The 19,425-nt window shown below is 25.0% G+C and overlaps 1 protein-coding gene across 1 annotated transcript in view; it reads right to left on the reverse strand.

Annotated features, from left to right (window-relative positions):
- LOC129607572 (uncharacterized) overlaps positions 1–19,425 on the reverse strand; it is a 98,557-nt gene that overhangs the window by 34,873 nt on the left and 44,259 nt on the right. The window lies entirely within an intron of this gene.

A 19,425-nucleotide genomic window follows, 5' to 3' on the forward strand; every position in this document is an offset into this window, starting at 1 on the left:
AGAATTTAAAACACATCAAGAATTTTAGTTAAAGGTCTTAAAATCAAGAACGTCTTAGTAAAATATTTGTTTTCCTATTTTTTTTAATTAAAAATAATTCTAATGGTAAAATTTTTTATTTAGAAATTTCAACTTATTGTTTAAAAATCTGAAATTCAAAGGTTTGTTTTAGAAGTACATTTTTCTGAATTCAGGCGTCCTTTGAATATGGTTTGTTTAAGTTTCATTTTTTTTTTATTAGTCCGTTTTCTGTAAACTAATTGAAATTTAGAGTAACGTATGTCGAGAGCATCAAATTATAATTGCTAAACCTGCTGTGTCCGAGTGGACTAGAAAGAAGTTTATTATTACCACTACTTTTCTTACACCAATACTCACAAATATTTTTTGTTAATTATTTTACTGTATATTAAAATACAAATGGAGACAATGAAATCAATTTGTACTATTCGAGCCTAAATCAATTAAAATGGAGAAAAATGGAATTGTTAAAAAAACCCAAAGAAACTCTTAAACACACAAAAAACATATTTTTATATTACACTCGCATATTGAATTAAGAGTGCCACAATACTTTACTTAAAAATCAAAATAACTTGGAATTTCCAAAGACATTTAAACCTTAATTTTAAGTTTTGCCTAAATTTATGCAATTTAATTCAACTCATACATATTTAAATTTTACATATTTAAAATGGGTTATGACATAATTTTCGAAAATATTAAAATATTCTTGCAAGAATACAAAAAAAAATTTAATATTTTTTTTTGTTGTTCATAAAACTTTAATATAACCTTAAAGATTATCCTTGCATAGTTAGATACCATTTTAAAAGAATTATTACTTCTTATCCTTAAAATACACTACTCTATTGAGTGTGACATTTGTAACCCCATTAAAAGGTTATTATTCTCCAATTTAAAAATGAAAAAGAAAATTGTATTTGCTTTTTCTATTGAGAATCCTTTTTTTTTTTTAAATACTTTAACATTGTTATTGAGTTGTGTTCTATTCAATTTAACTGTATCATAAATAAATAAAGTTTAACCATTTTAACAATAAATATACAATTGAAATATAAAATATTAAAAAGTATTGTAATGAAATAAAATAGAGAGAAAAATTGAATGGAAGCATCAACATGGAACTATTTTTTTTTTCCAGATAATCCATTGATAAAGCTGTTAAACTCACCATGAAATATATTAAGTACTTGAATACGTTTCATTCATATACAAACATATATATGTATATAGAACCAGTATATGTTCATACGTTCTGTATTCATATATATGTATACAGAATATGGTATAAAGTGTATGAATGGAAAGCTTCTTAAATAAATCACAGGAAAAAAATATACTTTATATAAATGCATAAATCTATATTCCTACATATGAATTTATATATTGGAATAAAGGATGAGTAGGTTAAATCTTAGGTTTAAGTTAAAAGTGAAAAAGGAAATGGAATGTATTATAACATTATCTGGGACGGAATTCATAAATATAAATCCATAAAATTTACTGCGTTTACTTTTCATTTTTGTATTTATGTAAATAGGGATATGCACAATGAAAATATAGTTATATAACACAAAGGATCTTAACTTATTATATATGGGACCGATAAAATAAAAATACGTATAAAATAATGTATATAAACATTACAAAAAAAATATTAATATATAAATATGAAGTTCATTGATTTTTCTTTCACACATTTGCGAAATTCTCATTTTATTTTCAATTGGCTGGTAATGGTCAGTCGCCTTTTAGCCGTCATATTAAATTTTCTATTATTTCTTAAATTTATTTTATTTGAATATTTTTTTCTAATATTTCGAAGTATATTTCCAGTTAAATTGAAAGCCAAATTCTGCTTGCTGTATTATAGTTTTACTTTGATTGACCGTGTATGTATTTGTAAAATTTGTTTGCATCTTCAAAGATAAAAAACATTTAATTTAGAAATTCAATTTTTCTAGAACAAAATTTTTATTTAGTTTTTGTCCCTTTAACTACAAAATGTCTTAAATTTTAACTACTAAATGCTTTAAAGATTTGTTGTACATAATACATAACGACTTTTTAATTTCTTTAAAAACAAAACCTTAAAGCCAAACCTCCGATTGTAAAGAATTTGAAGGATATATTCCAACTGATTTGCTACAGTTTTTGCCTTAATATATTATTCAAGTTAAATATTCTACTTTACAAACCCATCCGGCTTGACGAAAATTTACTTTACACAACTAGATTTCCATATACTCACTTCAATTCCTTATGTGCATTCAACACATTAGGATTGATGACCTTCACGTAACAAAAAAAGATTAAGACATTTTTTTTTTATTACCCAGGATGTTTTTATATTATATAATTTGTTGAATTTTTCATCCCTTCTTGTTCATTTTACGAGTCAAAGTATTATAAAATTGAATTTTAATTTATCATTCTTAAAGAAAGTTGTCAAGAAAAAATGAAGTCCCAAAGTATACTGCAGCGGGATGATATGAAATAATAAAAATTTTTTATTCGAGATAAGTTTTCGAGTCACTCTTAAATTCCCTGGCAAATTCAACCTATAAAGCTTTTCATTTTATTATTAGTTTTAAATAGAAACTACCAAAAATGTAGAAAGGAAGTTTTACGTAGTTTTTTTTTTAACCTGACTTTGGAAAATTATGGGAAAACTCCCCATTGCAGTTGGAATTTTACACGTAAGCTATGTAAGTATTGTTTGGTATTAGTAACAGGTATAGTTTGGTATTTTGTTGTAAATAAGTTGCGTAAATACTATAAAGTTTATGCAATACCTTATTTAAAGAATTTTAATACAAATGTGAGAAAATATAAGAAATAAGACTTTTAACTCAATAATATTGGAACTCAATAAATCATAATAATAAATTCAAGAAAAAAATAGGTATATATATTATTCAAGCTGCTCGCGGATTCCAGAAGCGAAAAAAGCTGAACGAATTAAATATATGGAGTTTGCATGGCCAAAACGCTAGCCTCCAGAGAGAGTGGGTGAGAGGACAGCAGTGGGAATTTAAGCAGTCAAGGAATTTTCGGTTAGTTATTTTGCTAGCAGTCTCCCTGAAAAAGTTTATTTGTACAGAAAAGTTCCAAAAAAAAATCGAAAATAGGGATTTTTTTCCTAAAATTTATTGCATTTCACTAAAAATCCTAAATTCAATTTAAAAATTTGGTTTTTAAAAGTACCAACTGCTGAAGTGAATTGCGGACTGAAGAAATCCATTTATATAAATGGTAACTTCACGACTTACCAGAAAAAGAAAAAAATTTCCAATGGCATGAATTGTAGTGAGCACTCTAAAACGATGAAATGAGCAATCAAAAAGGAAAAATTTATAGAATTTTTCAAAATTTTTCAATGAGCTGTTAAAAGATTTGATAAAAAATAATGATACCCAATACAAAGTTTAATCTATAATTGACTTTGGAAATATTAACAGTATTTTGCAGGAACAACTAGCTCCTCCTCAAAAAAATTATTATAGTATTTCTCTTAAGAACTTATTTCAGTTCTTGACAAAGTTAAGATTAATTTAAAAAAATAACTGGTAATGAATTAAAAGAAATATTAAAAGACATCAATAACAAAAAGGATATAAAATTTGCAAATGTTAATATGATTAAAGATTCTTTTGACTGTATTGGAGAAAACTTAGTGTCAATAATAAATAGTTCAATGGAGACTGGCGTATTTCCTAAAATATGGAAAGAATCAGTTGTTGTGCCGATAGAAAAAGTTAAAAACACTAAGAAAGCTGGGGAATTTCGTCCGGTGAACATGATCTCGATTGAAGCCAAGATTTTTGAAAAAATTGTGCATAATCAATTAGGAAAATATCTGGAAAATAAAAACATAATTTCAAAGCATCAATCAGGTTTTCGCAAAAATCATGGCTGTGAATCCTTATTAAATTTGGTTATAACAAACTGGAAAATGGCGGTCCATGACAAGAAAGTAATTGTTGCAGTATTTATTGATCTACAAAGAGCATTTGAAACGGTTGATCAGGAAATTCTACAAAATAAACTTAATGCATATGGTATAAAAGGCACAGAACTTAAATGGTTTCAGTCATATCTTACTGGAAGAAAGCAAAGAACGAAAATAAATTCCAGTTTTTCTGATTTAATTAAGGTTCCACTAGGTGTTCCACAAGGAAGTATTCTAGGAGTTTTATTGTTTTTAATTTATATAAATGATATGGAATTAGTATTAAATTATTGCAACTTAGAGCTTTTCGCCGATGGTCTTATGTATTATATAGGGCTAAACTCTACTGAGTGATGCAGAAAAATTAATGAAGACTTACAAGAATTAACAAGATATTGTAGAATGAATAGATTAAAGTTGAATATTAAAAAAACTAAATGTATATTAATAAATGATGTTGTAGGAATAATTAGTATAAAAATTGAAAATGAAAGTATGGAATTTGTAAATGAAATTAAATGATAATGGTTTAAATTTTAGAAGTCACATTGATTTTATTTGTAAAAAAATTTCAAAAAAGCTACATTTTTTTTAAATATTAAGAAAAAATTTATCAGTTTTGACTGCTATAAAAATGTTTAACGTAATAATAAAACACATTTTGAATACTGTTCATCAATTCTCTTTATGAGCAGTACTGAAATGTTGAACAGACTTCAGAAACTAATGAATAGAGGTATGAGAATCATATTGAAATTTAACAGATATGGTTCAATAAAAATTATGTTGGATACCTTACAGTGGTTGAGTGTGCGACAGAGAGTAAACATGAATGTCCTTATAATGATTTTTAAAATAAAGCATGGAATGATGCCATCTTATCTGACCGAGCGATTGGTTTACTCTGGGGAGATTCATAGTTATTCTTTGCGCAACAACCAAGACTTTAGATTAAATTTTTTTTGTAATTCTAGAGTCCAAAATATGTTTTTATACAATGGGTTGAAATTATTTAATGAATTGCTTAACAATATTAAATGCGAAAATAATTTAAAGAAATTTAAAAGAAGCATAGTGCAATATGTAAAAAATAAATTTTAAAATGTATTTTAATTTGTACCTTAATATGAATTTTATTATGTAAAGGAAAAGAATATGTTGTAACTTAAATAGTAATTATGATACTAAATAAATATACAAACAAACAAAGTGCCAATAATAATTACGTAACTAAGTTGGAATGAATTTTTTGAAATCACTTATCTTGTTCACTGAAGATATTGATGCCCGCTCATAAGATATTGGAATACACATTTAATTATGTTTATTTGTCTATTATTATCATATAATTATGATGCCATACAAATAAATCCCGTAATTTCTAAACATACTATAATGTTAGGATTAAAAATCAACAATTTTCATACTAATTTAATTTTTGTAGCTTTTATACAGTCGAAAATATTTGTGAAATTTATTTAATATAAGAAAATATAAATAATAAAATATATTCTTCTAAATAATAGGAATTATTGAAATGAATCTTCAAAATTTAGAAGGAAACAAATTCTTGCTGAATGCTTTGTCCAGACCAGGATATGGAATTTAAATAAATCACATTGAATTTATAATTATAACTTAAGAAAATAAAATATACTCGAATTCAGAATAAAATCAGTCGTATAGATTAAATGCAATTATTATAATGTTACAATTGAACACATACCTTAATACATTAAAAATTTTAATTGTTAAAAATTTTTAAGTAGAATTTGAAAGTACAAGCAAAAATGTATGAGTGTATGCACAAATTCTACAAACAATAATTAATTTTAATTTGGAAAATAAAAGGTAAAAAGAAAAAATAGCTTTAAGTTAAAAAATAGCTTAGAATTAAAATTTTTATAAAATAATACACAACTAATTAAAAAAAAAAAAACCTTTTTGCTTAAATTCCTTGTATCCTTTCTCTCTGCAATACTAATTTACTATATTAATATATATATATATATATAGTAAATTAGTATTGCAATTTTTATGTATATATACATATATGTATACATAAAAATTTCGAATAAATTTCTCTTTATGTTTTTGAGTTTTAATTAACAGCGTTTTCTTTTGTTTTTTTGTTTTCCTTTTTAATTTTTTGCTTTTTAAATTTCTGTGTAGTGCAAGTAAATTTAAAAGCTCATGCTGTCTGTATGTGAATTTGTTTTTTCTTGTGTACATTTTTGTTCTTATACTACAAGAAATTCTTCTACCAATTTGGAAAATCTTCACTTTTAATCCCAATAAGGAAAATAACAACAAAAATATGCTTACTCTATCAGGTCTGTGTTTAACTTTCATAGAAAAATGTTCTCTGTTTTTTTTTTTGCTTCTACTTTCCTTCTTGTTTTTTTTTTACGTTCATTTAAACTTAACAAAATTAAAAACTTTTTGCATCCTGTTTACTTTTTGTTTTGTTTTCTTTCTTTCTCTTATATACAATCAACAGTAAATAAACGGAAATAATAGTGTATATACATTATAAGAGAAGACGAGTTATGGAATTCATTATAGGAAAAGAAAGAGTAAGAAAATGTTAAAGAATGAAAAAGGATAAGTTATAAGCAGGATGACCTTAACTCAGGGTAAGTATAAAATGTAGAAGTGAAAAACAAAAAAATATTCTTAAAATCCTTATAACGAAAAAAAAAATTAAACAAAATTGCAAACGAATATAAGAATGCATTCATATAATAATAAAGACCTTCGAGTATAAAATTAATGACTGGGCGAAGGGAAAAGTATTAAAGTCAAATTTACCGTTTCGTAAAATTTTTATTTTTTTTTATAAATACATTTTAACAAAAAAAAATTTTTTTATATCCGTAAACGAGAATGAAAAAAACTTTAAGCATGATACTCGTATTACGATATTGAATTTCACTTTAGAAGGCATGACAAAATCAACATCAAGGGTGTATTATAATTAAGTTAGTGTAAATTCATACTCCAATTTCAATTTTCAATCAAACTTGTTTTACTTGGCCTTAATTCTAAAATAGTAATATTATGTTAATTGCTAATCACAATTTTATTATTTACCATATTTCTTTAATTTGAATATTGTATAGGTAAATTGGGGTTCCGAGAGTTCGGACATACTATACATCAATTTTTTCTGATTAAATATAGAAGAAGAAAAAAATATAAAATAAATTTTCACTTAAGTTTTCATTTTATTTTTTTTTTATTTAATTTTTTTTTCTTGCACATTGCATTAAGAAAATTTCATAGAACATTCAATATTATTTTTTGCTCTTGATTAATAAATGCTTGTTTAAATGGAAATTTCCTTAAAATTAATTAAATAGTTTTGAATTAAAAAATAAACGTGAATATTATACTTTAAAAAGGGAAGTGTACGGAACTCGTTATTCTTTAAAACAAATTTGAAATGCTGCAGAATATTTATAAAAAAAGAAAAACAAAATATAATTGAAAATTTGAGTTTCTTAATAATTATTCAAAAAACTAAAACTTTTGAAGACTAATAGTTCATTTTGACTTCCAAGTTAATATTATTTACAGTTTCTTTTATTGACTAAATCTGATCAAAATTTATACTTAATTTAATTAACTTAATAAAAATTTTAATAATTAATGTATTTTGTTCTTCAATACATGTGTAACTCTTCTAGCAAACAAACTATTTAGTAACAAAGAAAAAGAAGAATAAAAATTTCACATAGATACTTGAGTATTAATATTTAATATTATCGTATGTAATAGAATTTTTGAATTTTCTAAAAGTCCTAGAATAATCTAATACAATTTTTATTTCGCCAAGATTAAATAATCTGCAATTACTTTATATTACAAAACAATTAATTTTTTATTTGTATGCCTTCTTATATGTACTTAATAAGTACGACGTGATATGACAAAAATACAATTTCGTAATCGTAAGATTTTTCTGAATAGTTTTATACACGGAATTTTAGCAGCTATCCCATGGAAAAATTTCGGAGCCGTCTTTCCAAAAATTTTTTCAAACAAAAATTTTAAGACCTTTTCAATTTAAATCTATGCCATATACGTGATCTAACTTCTAAAGTTTTCTTGGAATCTATAAACCCTTCTTGGGGTAATTTTATTAGGAAAAGTAACTTTTACACCACTTTTTTTTTTTTTGATTATTCTATATGTATTTATTTCAACTGTAACCAAAGTGGACAATGCGATCCGCAAACAAGAGAGCTTGTAGGTCTAACCAATAAATTTTGGAAAATATGTATTAGAAACTATAATATATTTTGAACGATTTATATTATTTTTCTCTAATTTTATTTTTTATAGCTACATGACAATGCAACTTTTACTAAATGTCTTTATTTTTAAGTGGAATGTGTATGCATACCCATTCATTGTTCTATAAAACATAAAACAAATGAAATTACAATGACTCTAGAAGTACTTTAATATTTGATTGGTTTATTGGTTCAAATTTGGTGTAAAAAAAAGAAAGGATAAAAAAGTGTGAAAAAGAGAGTAGAATATAAATTTCTCGATATACCTTCAAATTCATTATCAAACAGGAATTAACCTAAATAAGAAGAAATTCTTCAAGCTTATATACAAAACTGTGCAATACCTACACCTATTATTTTTCAACTTTTAATATTTCACATCGCATTCCACGATTCTTAAGATTCTGAAAACATTTTAAACCTGTTACATTTTTGAACGTGAACTTTTTTAATTATGCTGAATGCAATTTTTAGAATAAAATTTTTTCTAAAAGAACGGGACTCATTTATATTCTGAATCAAGTTAGTTGCATTATTTTTATTTTTTTTATATGTTTCTATTGTTAATGCTTAAAAATTTTTTCTTGAGTTTTTTACCTATTTAAAATTTCTTAAAGTTGTTTTTCCATTTACAATTACAAGTAAAGAATGAAAGGATATACTAGCTATGTATAGGGTATATACAAAAGCTATACTTGCACATAATATTTAAAATACACGCTTATTATATATATTGTTTATTATGAATATAAAATTAGAAAAATATGAAGTATGCGCGATATTTAGCCTTGAATATAAATAATACTTAAAAAATAAAAATTTTAAATGAATATTAACTTTCTTATTTAATTTTATGATAACATACATATATACAAAATCATTCATATACCTATGCAAGGAAATGTTAAAATAGAGAAAAGATGATTTTATTTAAATTTTTAAAAAGAAGATACAAAAGTACTTATTATACAATTATACTTGTGTGTATATGTATGTATACATGTTATTTTAGAAGTTTTTCTTATCTAATTTACATATGAGTGCTTTTATTAATTTTTCATAACAAATTTTCTACTAAATTTTTTTTTTACTATAAAACAGAATATATATCTACGTGTGCATATGTGTACCTGAATAAGATGAGAAACTGCCTTAATGTAAATAGCAATACTAATGATTTGATGAGGTTAAAATTATTGTCCTTGACTTCACATATAAAAATTTATGCAATATAATATTAAAGGTAAAATTTATAATATAGAGGAGAACGACTGATTATAAGAGAAAGAAAATCATATAGGAATATGAGATAGTAATTTTGTATGTATTTAGTTTACTCATGTATGAATCACTTTTAAAGGATGAAATTTGTGGAGCAAGCACACTTGAATATTGTATTGTAAAATTATTTGTTTAAGAAGCATTTTACATAAATGGGTATTTTATATTATATAAGTGTGTATTGTATTCTATAAAATAAGTAACCAATTGAAATTTTTAATATTCAATGAAAATAAAGAATCTTATTCAAATTGCAAAATAAAAAGTGATTTTTAATATTCTTCTTGCTAATGCTTTTAAATCTTATATACTATATGAATATATAGAAAAAATTTTGATTACTAGAGAGTTCATTTCAAACTTTTTTCGTATATGCACTCAAAAGAGATCTTGAATGCAAATAATGCTGTAATGTTTTACAAATTCTTCAGAATTTTCTATTAATAGAATAATTATATTAAATAAATTGTTGGGAGACAGAATTTGGCACTTAATTTTTAATAACACTCAAATAGAAAAAATTTTTTTTTCCTTTTTCAAATACATTATTTACTTAAGTGAATTTAATTAATTAATTCCGTTGAAATATAATTATGAATTGACAAAAATAAATTAGATTCACGATTATGTAACACTATATATAGCGCAAAAATACACATATATATGAAATATATTTATATTGTAAATTAAGAGCCTTATAATTATATATTAGGAACATGTAAATGTTTAATTTTATGTGGTCAGAATTTGAATTTACTTAAAGAAATAAAAAAAATTTATTTGTCCTTCTAAAATTTTACTTTTCAATTTTCCAGTCTAATAATTTTTTTTATATTTTGTACTTTTTATCTAATGGACTACTTTTACATTCATGTAACCTTAAATCTTAAAGCAATTAAGTTCAAACTTTTATAATTTTAATAACAAAATTAAAATGAGTATTTTTAATTTTGAAAATGAGGTCTTTAATAAAATAAAGTTGGGTCAAACCAATGGTTTGTATTGTAGCACTTTTCCCTTCAACAAGTGAAAATTCTGCTTTTAAATACAGTCTATGTATACCTATCACACTATTAAAATTATTTTCATTCATATACAAAACTCTTTCTAGGATTGCATATATTTAGGATGAACGATTTATGCAGTCTTTGAAATAAAGCAAAAATTAATATAAAAAGGGGTTAACATAATGCTCGATTTTAAGGGTTAATTGTGTGAGTTAAGGAAAATAATTATATTTTTTAATGTCATGGAATTTACCGTTAGCTTTTTGCGTTTATAGAAATTTGAAAAAACGTACGATTTCGGAAATATAAGGTGTCAAAAATTCAAATTTTACAAATTTCAAGGGGCGATAACTTGAAAGGGGGTGGAGATGGAAAAAAATTTTCTTCTAACGAAATAAACTATTTTTTAATGTTTATAAGCCACTAAAATTTCAAGCTTCTACAGGCTGGGGTCTAGAAGAAAAATGACATCAAAAATTTGGAAAAAAAGGACTTTAGATAACGGTAAATTTGAACGGCCATTTTGTTTTTCTAAATTTTGACTATAGCATACCGCGCTAGGGGAAGCAAGCCACTGCCTTTCTGCGTTTGCAAGATTTCAAAAATGCTTATGGTTTCATTGCAACAAAAAGTTAAAAAAGGCCATTTTTAAGGTTTTGGGGGGGTATAACTTCTAGAGGGGGGGAGATAGGTAAAAATTTTGTTCTACGGAAGTAAGTTTCTAGTAAAGATCTATGTACATATAAAATTTCAGCTTTCTATCTTCAAGGGTGTAGAAGTTTTGTAAACAAAAAAAGTGTCCACGGACGGACGGACGGACGGACGGACAGAGTGAAACTAATAAGCACTTTTTTCAAAATTTTTTTTGGAAAAGTGCTAAAAAGTAGCTATATTTATTTGATATAAAACGTTTAAATAAATTTGATATTTTAAATTAAAAGTAATTCTCTAGGCAAAATGCTGTAAGTCGCTTAACAATTAATTATTTAACTGTTATAAATATTATTCATGGGTAGTTCTGTGATAATTTATGGTAGCAATTTTAAAATAAAAATTTAATATTTTTACATTTTTAATTAAGCACAGCAATTCGAAAATGCTCAAATCAAAATTAGTGTTTTATTAAATTCGCAAAATTATTTTAAAGTTTTAGACTTTCATAGATTTTGAAAATTATACCTGCATTAATGAAAGGTATAATGCTCACCAACAAATCTGGGGTAAGTTTTTCTATAATGTTATAGAAATGCTCGAATTGGTCCAAAATTTTTTCGGAATCTGTAGTTGTCAAATATGTAGAATTTGTATACAATATACTTTTATTATATTTAGTATGCAAGAAATTTTTTCGCCTAAATAGAAAGAAATAAAGAAAACTTAAGTGGCAATATTAGTGTAAATACATGAAATATTCAACTATTACTGAAAAATATTGTCAACGGTATTTCAGTATGTGACAACTTAAATTCCTAAATTTTTTTCATATATGTATAGATTTGAAACCATTGGAAAATATATTTTCACAATAAGCAAGACCCGATAATATGAGAAACTAATTCCATACAATATTGTTGCCTACAAATTTATATTTTACAATATAAATATAATTTTCAAAAAATCTTCTCCATCTTCTCAATTTTGTCATTAAATGTAGACGAACACAGTAATTTAACAATTCAAACTGTGCACTTGTATAAGAGTTGTAGTCTCTGTTGACTCTTTTCTGTAAACTGATCCATAAAAATCATTATTAATTTAAAAGATAGACCAATATTTGAAACAAAATTATAAAAGTTTACTAAGATTAAACAAATTTAAAAGCACTTAAGTGATTTAGTGTTGCAATTTTTAAAAAAAAAAAAAAAATTTTTTTTAAAACATAAAGAGAAAATTATAAAAATTTATTAAAAATAAAATCATAATTTTTATTTTCTTATTATTTTTTATCGTTATAAATTTTACAAGTTTTGTATTTTATACTTGAGTTATTGTATTTAATGCTTCAACTATTTTATTAGGATGTATTTTATAACGAAGGAAATCAGGTCATATTAACCAGGAGTATTATCCTTATATAATATATAAATCTATTATATTTTAAAAAGTATAAGTAGTTAGTTATAGACGTTTTATATTATAAATATTTTTATATTTTAGTTTATTTTTTATTAAATAACCATTTTCGTATTCAATATGATTTAGTTTTATTTCCATTTAATGCATCAAATTGTTCAAGAACCATTTTATATTAAAATCTATGTGAAATTGTGTGATAGTTTATAACTATATTTTAGATTTAATTTGTTTTTTATTGTTTAATCTATATTTAATATAATTTTCTAATTTAAAAATTGGTTTAAAATCTTTTAGAGGAATTTCTGATTAATTTTTTGTGCGGGATTTTTTTTTAATCAATAATATAAATTTTTCGAACAATAACAAAATTTTTCTGAGCTGAGGAAATGGGTTTAAGTCCGACTAAAATTTTAAATTATTTTTAAATAAGCTTCAATAAAGTTGTATTAATTTATATAAATTAAATAAATTTCAGGATTATATTATAAAGAGTATTGCGAATACATACGAATTGTGCTTGAAGCTATACATGAATAAACAATGTTGTAATAGAAACTCCAATATAATATTGTATAATAACAAATTTTACTCTTCTTCAATATATATATTCCATAAAACCCTGACAATTATACTGAGTAGCTCGTAATTAAATGCTCAAGCATATACCAATGTATGCATTGTAGCTTAAGTTTATGAGAAGGTAAAATTTTAGGATGAAGAAACTGCTGACAGCACAACAGGTCACGAATTGCAGAAACTCAAAGTCAATCTTCAGTTCTTGCTGAAAATTGTAGATTTTTGTTCATTTGGACCACGTATAAGAATTTATTGTGCCGCCTTTCTCTATCCCCCCTTCTGAGCACGGGACATGCCCACCTTTCTAATGAACTTAAGCAGTGAGGGCCGGAAGATCGTAGCCCCACCGCTATGAGGGCAAAATACCCCAATATTTCCTTTCTCATAGTGGCGAGAATATCACTTCTCCTTCAATTTTGAATTTTCAAATTTTCATTTTTAAAAAGCGTTAATTTTTTGTGTGACGTAACTTTGTGTGCTAATTGAACTTTAATTTGAACTTATTTCCTACCCCTACAATACCTACCTGCCAAATTTCTACCTGTTATGATAAATAGAATGAACAACCTGTTATATAAATAGAATGAAGGCACCGCAAAGGTTTTTATACCAATTTTTTTCCTGCAAAACATTTATCGATAATTCAGCAAAAACGACAGTCCGAAATCAGTTTAAGTGTGAATCTTGTCTTCTTTTAAAAGTTTTTCCTAATCATGAGGGTGTTAGATGCCAGATATAAGTATTTAGTCTGTACACTTATCAAGATATAAGACACCCTATATATACGTTTAAATTATACATATTATAATAAAAATAACATTATATCCGTCGTTTTATTTTCAAAATGAAGGATCTCCAAAACTAATTGCTTTATGAACGGAAAATTTAATAATTGTAAGAATATGATCGCACGATAACACAAAAATGAACAATGCAATCCAACCAAACTTTCACTTTCTGTTTCTTTTCTGACTATTGTAATTGGACCTTGGCTTAGCACGAAACATGTGCCCAATTCAGGTTAGATAATATTCTTAAAGTTTTGGTGGAATTACTTGATAGGTTCGGTTAGCTGCTATAAAACTCCCTGCCATAGATTAGATTGCCAAACTTGGCAATCGTGTGTCCAATTATATGTCATCGAGTAATTACTGTACAATAATGAAAGCGCAATTCAATCTGTTTATACGAGTACCGACTGAAACGTTTCTACTTGTTTATTTTATTTTAGTTCAACGGATAAATAAAAATGGATAAGAAAATTGGAAATAAATTGGGGTTAAAAGAGTTTATTAGTGAATAGTTGAAAATCAAAAATAATTAGAATAATAATATTATAGGCTTTCCAATTAGTTCAATATTATTTCTAGCCAAATTATAAAAAGTTGTAATTATAAGCTGGCACAGCTGACTAGTTGCTTAATATTTCATAATTCAAATAATTATATTAATGATTTTAGAAAAGTCTTGGTATTTCAGAGCAGTACTACCTAAATTTTGATTTTCATCTTATTTTGCATAAATAAAATAAAAACTTCATTTCATAATTAATCCTATTGTTTTTTTTTTGGCAATCATAAGGATGAGTTTTGGAGATTCACTCAAAATTATCATTAAAATTTAAAAAAATTATTTTGCCCTTCTCTTCACTTTTATATTGGAAATGACCTTATTATAAGTTTTAGGGCCCTGTCCACCTTTCCTGAATTGCTGCACATAATTATGTATTAGCTTTATCAAGATAATAATGTACTTCATTAACTTTCTGTTAAAAAAATAAAAAACGTTCAACATATTTTTTTAATTCTTCAAGATAAAACCAAAATTTTTTTTTTAAATTCAACGATGAAAATTAACATGAGCATTAGTAGCAAAAATTCAAACCATTTATGTAAGTTAAAAAGCAAATTTTTTTTTTACTTTTAATGGGTCTACAATTTAAATGGCCCCATTGAAATGCGAGTTTTTAAATAATCTTCTTTTTTTCGCTATTCATACTTCTGTAACTTTCCTTAAGGGCTTAAGTTAAGTGGGTAAAAAAGAAAATAATTAAGAAAAAAAAAAAACAATTTTATTCGGGATCCTGGTGATTCTTTTTTCGACAAAGAAAAATAATATAAAAACAAAAGATTTAGATTGTCGAAAAAAGATAAGGTTTTTTCATATTTTAATGCAAGCGATTAAAATTTATTTTTTCATTCTTTTAAACAATAAATGTCATACATAAGCATTATATTGGGTTTTGTTTTTCTCTTTTACATTGCGTTTTTTTTTATTCCTCCAGAATTGCCAGGAAGCTAAATAATCTCAATCGTTTTTAAGGTATATGGTGTAATACGAGCACGAAAGCAACAATAACAAAAACGAAAGAAATTAAAAAACGAGACGAAGAATAAAAACAATAATTAATTATCAAAATTCTTAAATCTTCCCTCATTATGAATTAAGCGCCATCATCGTTTAAATTCTTTACAGTTAACTTTTAACTTTTTTGTTATTTTTTGGAAAATTCTTGGTGAATGCAAAAAAAAAACACAAAAAGAAGTAGAAGAAGAAGAAAAAATTTTCTTTTCTTTCGAATTTATAGAGGATTTTTAAAGATGGCATAAATTGCGTGCAAGTTGACACTTTTGATAAAATGAGATCAAGGTAAAGACTTTATGATTCGAATGGGAAAAAAATGAATAATGTGCAAGTAGCAAATGAAGAATTTCAAATAAAGTGAAAGAATTTTAACACTTTTGAAAATTATTTTTTTTTTCTCTTATTTTTTTTGAAGCCCTAATGATTAATGAACGAAAAAAATGAATTATTGTAAAAGTAATCAGTTTTAGATTTTAAGATTTAATTTGAAAATAAAAATAAAAATTTTTATTATAGCTAATGCTGTTCAATTGAAATTAAATGATAAAGTAGTACGTGAAAGTAAATGGTGCCTCAAAATTAACGCAAAAAGTAATTTTGATGGAAAATATAATTAAACTCCAGGTTTATAATTAAACATTGTAAATTTCTTATTGATTTATATAGTATAAAGTATAGGATTATGTATGGAATAAAATATCGGGCAAATAGTCTCCACGACTTTGATGACACATACGCACTCATTTGTTGAAATTTTCCATAATTGTTTTGCATAAATATGACTGAATTTCATTGATACAGCGCTGAAATTGCTCATTCAAGGCGTGGGCTTGTTGACATAAACATGAGACTTCAAAAAACCTCAAAGCAAAAAGTCCAACAGCGTCAATCCAATTCTGATCAACAAAACAGGAAATTACATGACCATGAAATGACTCATGCAGAAATTGAATTGTTTCTCAGGTTGTGTGACATGTGGCACCGTCTTGTTGAAATGCACATGCCGTTCCCATCCATATTTTTTTCCTTTGGCGTGAATTTTGGGACACCCTATATATTATACCAATTTTTTAAATATATAATGGAAGAGTGACATTCATGAGATTTTGTCATTGACTGAAGAGATTTTTTCCTAATGCCGCTTTTGACACTTTTCTACTTCAACAAAATGAATATTAAACTGGTAATGTTAAAAATTCGAAAATTTAGTCATTGGTTTTTAAAATGGAGCACTTTTAACAATTTAAGTCAGTAGCGTAGAGATGTGTATAGCTTTAGATTTGAATAATGAAAAATATGTTATGTTGTTGTTATGATATTTGAAATTTGTTCAATTTTTTCACAGGTTCGTCACCTACCTAGTAAACTCAATGATGCCTGAAACTGGTTCATGGTTATTTACAATAATCATGCACCAGACCTATGCCCCCGTTACAGCAAAGTAGAATAAAAAAAATGTTTTCTGATATTTTTTTTATAGTTTTTATGATAGAATTCAAACCCTTTTATGTTTACTGCAGAATTAAAAAAAAATACTTTTCGGTTTTAACATAGTATCCGTTGGAAACCTTTCATTTTCAATAAATAAACTTATATTGTAGATTTTACAAAATATTAGGTTGAAAGTTTACTTTATATAAATTTTTATGATTAATCTAGCATTCGGCGCACTTAGATTACAACAAAACAACTTGTTAAGAGCAAGTATAATTAGTATTACACGTCTATGTGGGATGACTTTATAACAAGACATGTCATTGTGTTTTTTTGTTACTTATGAGACGTCCTCTCCTAAAATAGCATGGGACGCCGAAACACCTTTATTCTGGTCTGATTATATTAAATTGAATTTGTAATGGAACATAAAATTTCAGTACTCATAGTAAAAGCAGCTCAAAATTATTTCTTTATAAGCCAGCCTCCACTATAATTATATGTTGTTCGTACTTTTCAATTCATATCGTTTGTATTACCTCCACTATAATTCATATGTTCTCTATGATTTTGGTTTGAAAGAAAATTGAGTATACTCAATTAATTTTTCATTAATTTTTTAGCAAAATTCTTTAATTTCCTTTTTGAATAATAAAAATTTTTAATTTCATTCATAAAATGTTGAGTTACTCCCATATTTTTAAAATTGCACGAATTTGAAAATTTCTAAAATTCCATTAAATTCCATCTTTCATTATATGAAGTTAATTTCGTTTTTTCATCTATATAAAATGCCCCATTTTATATTAGACTTTGCATGATAGTTTCAATAAAAAATAATAATAAGCATTTTATATTTTATTTTATTAAAATGTAAATTTCTAAAAGAAGAGTTCTTTCTTTTTAGATTCAAAATCTCCACAACAACAAAACAATTTGAAAAAAATCCTGATATTTCTTTCATTCAACTATCTAAAAATATCCATAAATCTAAAAAAAAAAGAAAAATGAAGTAAAATAAAAGGAATGGAAGTGAATGAGTTTTAACGGTATACCAGGTAAAAATAAAACGTTCATAGTGTATTTTTGTCCTTATGTATAAAATCTTTCCATAAGTAAAAAAAGAAAAACAGCAAGCACTTCATTATAATATTATATGAAAATAAAATGCTTAATAAAAAGAACCCCCACCAGGAGGTAAGATAAGGATCTCATATTATTTTTTTTATTTCTTATATTTTGAAAAGAGAAACATTTTGTCCTATATATTTGAAAACACGCTACAAGAGCTCTTTAACTTTAACATACACATTTTTATTTATTTATTTTTTTTTTGTATAAAGGGATGTAGAGCTTTTACGTTTTATGAGGCAAGAATATAAGGTTGGGGCAGTTTTGAAATCATAAAACGTTTTTAATACCAATTATGGTTACACTAATATTTTCATATTTTGAAATTTAAGCAAAATCTATTGCTGTTCAATATCAGTAATTTTAAAAGAACCTTGAATCCATATATCATTTACTATGTTAAAATTTTTACGATAAAAAAGGTTTTCTTTCTTATTTTAAAATTTGTAGGTACAGAGATTTCAATGCTATATTTTTGGATTGACACAAAATTTTTGAATAAAATCAATTTTTATACAAAATGTCTGTACTCTATCTTAAAAGGCGTAATAGTGGGACTTATTCTGAATGTCAACTCATTAAGTAATACTGTTAATTATCGTAAAATGTTTTATTATTATTATTGAACGCGCAAACCAATTCATACAAATGATTCGTGTCTAAAATAAAATTTTTACGAAACTTTTACGATATATATCACAATTATTTAACGATTCGATGCTCGGAGTAGGCCCCATTGTGTGCTTAAATAAATATACAAATACATGTTTTCATTTAATTGATGATGTACATTTAAATGCACTTTTATAATATTGAGCTCTACAAAGTACCAGAAAATTTAATTTGTAAACTTAATAAAATAAAAGTTAATGGTTTATTGCTGCAAAATATGTGACTTACTTTTGTCATGAACTTTTTTCAAAAATTTTTTTTTATATTTGCACTATTGAACTACGAACAAAATTTAATGGTTTTAAGAAGAAATTATGCGAAAACTGAATATTTCGAATTATCGAGAATTATAAGAAATCTGTTTAGCTTACCAATTCAAGCAAAAACATTTTGCTATTTTCAAAAGCCTTTATGCAATCGAAAAATATCCTATAGAGCTTCCTTTCAAAATTTCCCTCTTATTTTCTAATTTATTTTTATTTATTTATTTTTGCTTTTTTTTTTTGCAAACTGAGTCAAATCATAACGCATAATAAAATTGTTATCAAGATTTATAAAGAAAAAAATTATACATATATAAACGGGATGTAATACTCGTATATGCTATACT

This window comes from Condylostylus longicornis, unplaced genomic scaffold, assembly GCF_029603195.1.
Source record: "Condylostylus longicornis isolate FDR11 unplaced genomic scaffold, ASM2960319v2 ptg000004l, whole genome shotgun sequence".
Classification (NCBI taxonomy): Eukaryota; Metazoa; Arthropoda; class Insecta; order Diptera; family Dolichopodidae; genus Condylostylus; species Condylostylus longicornis.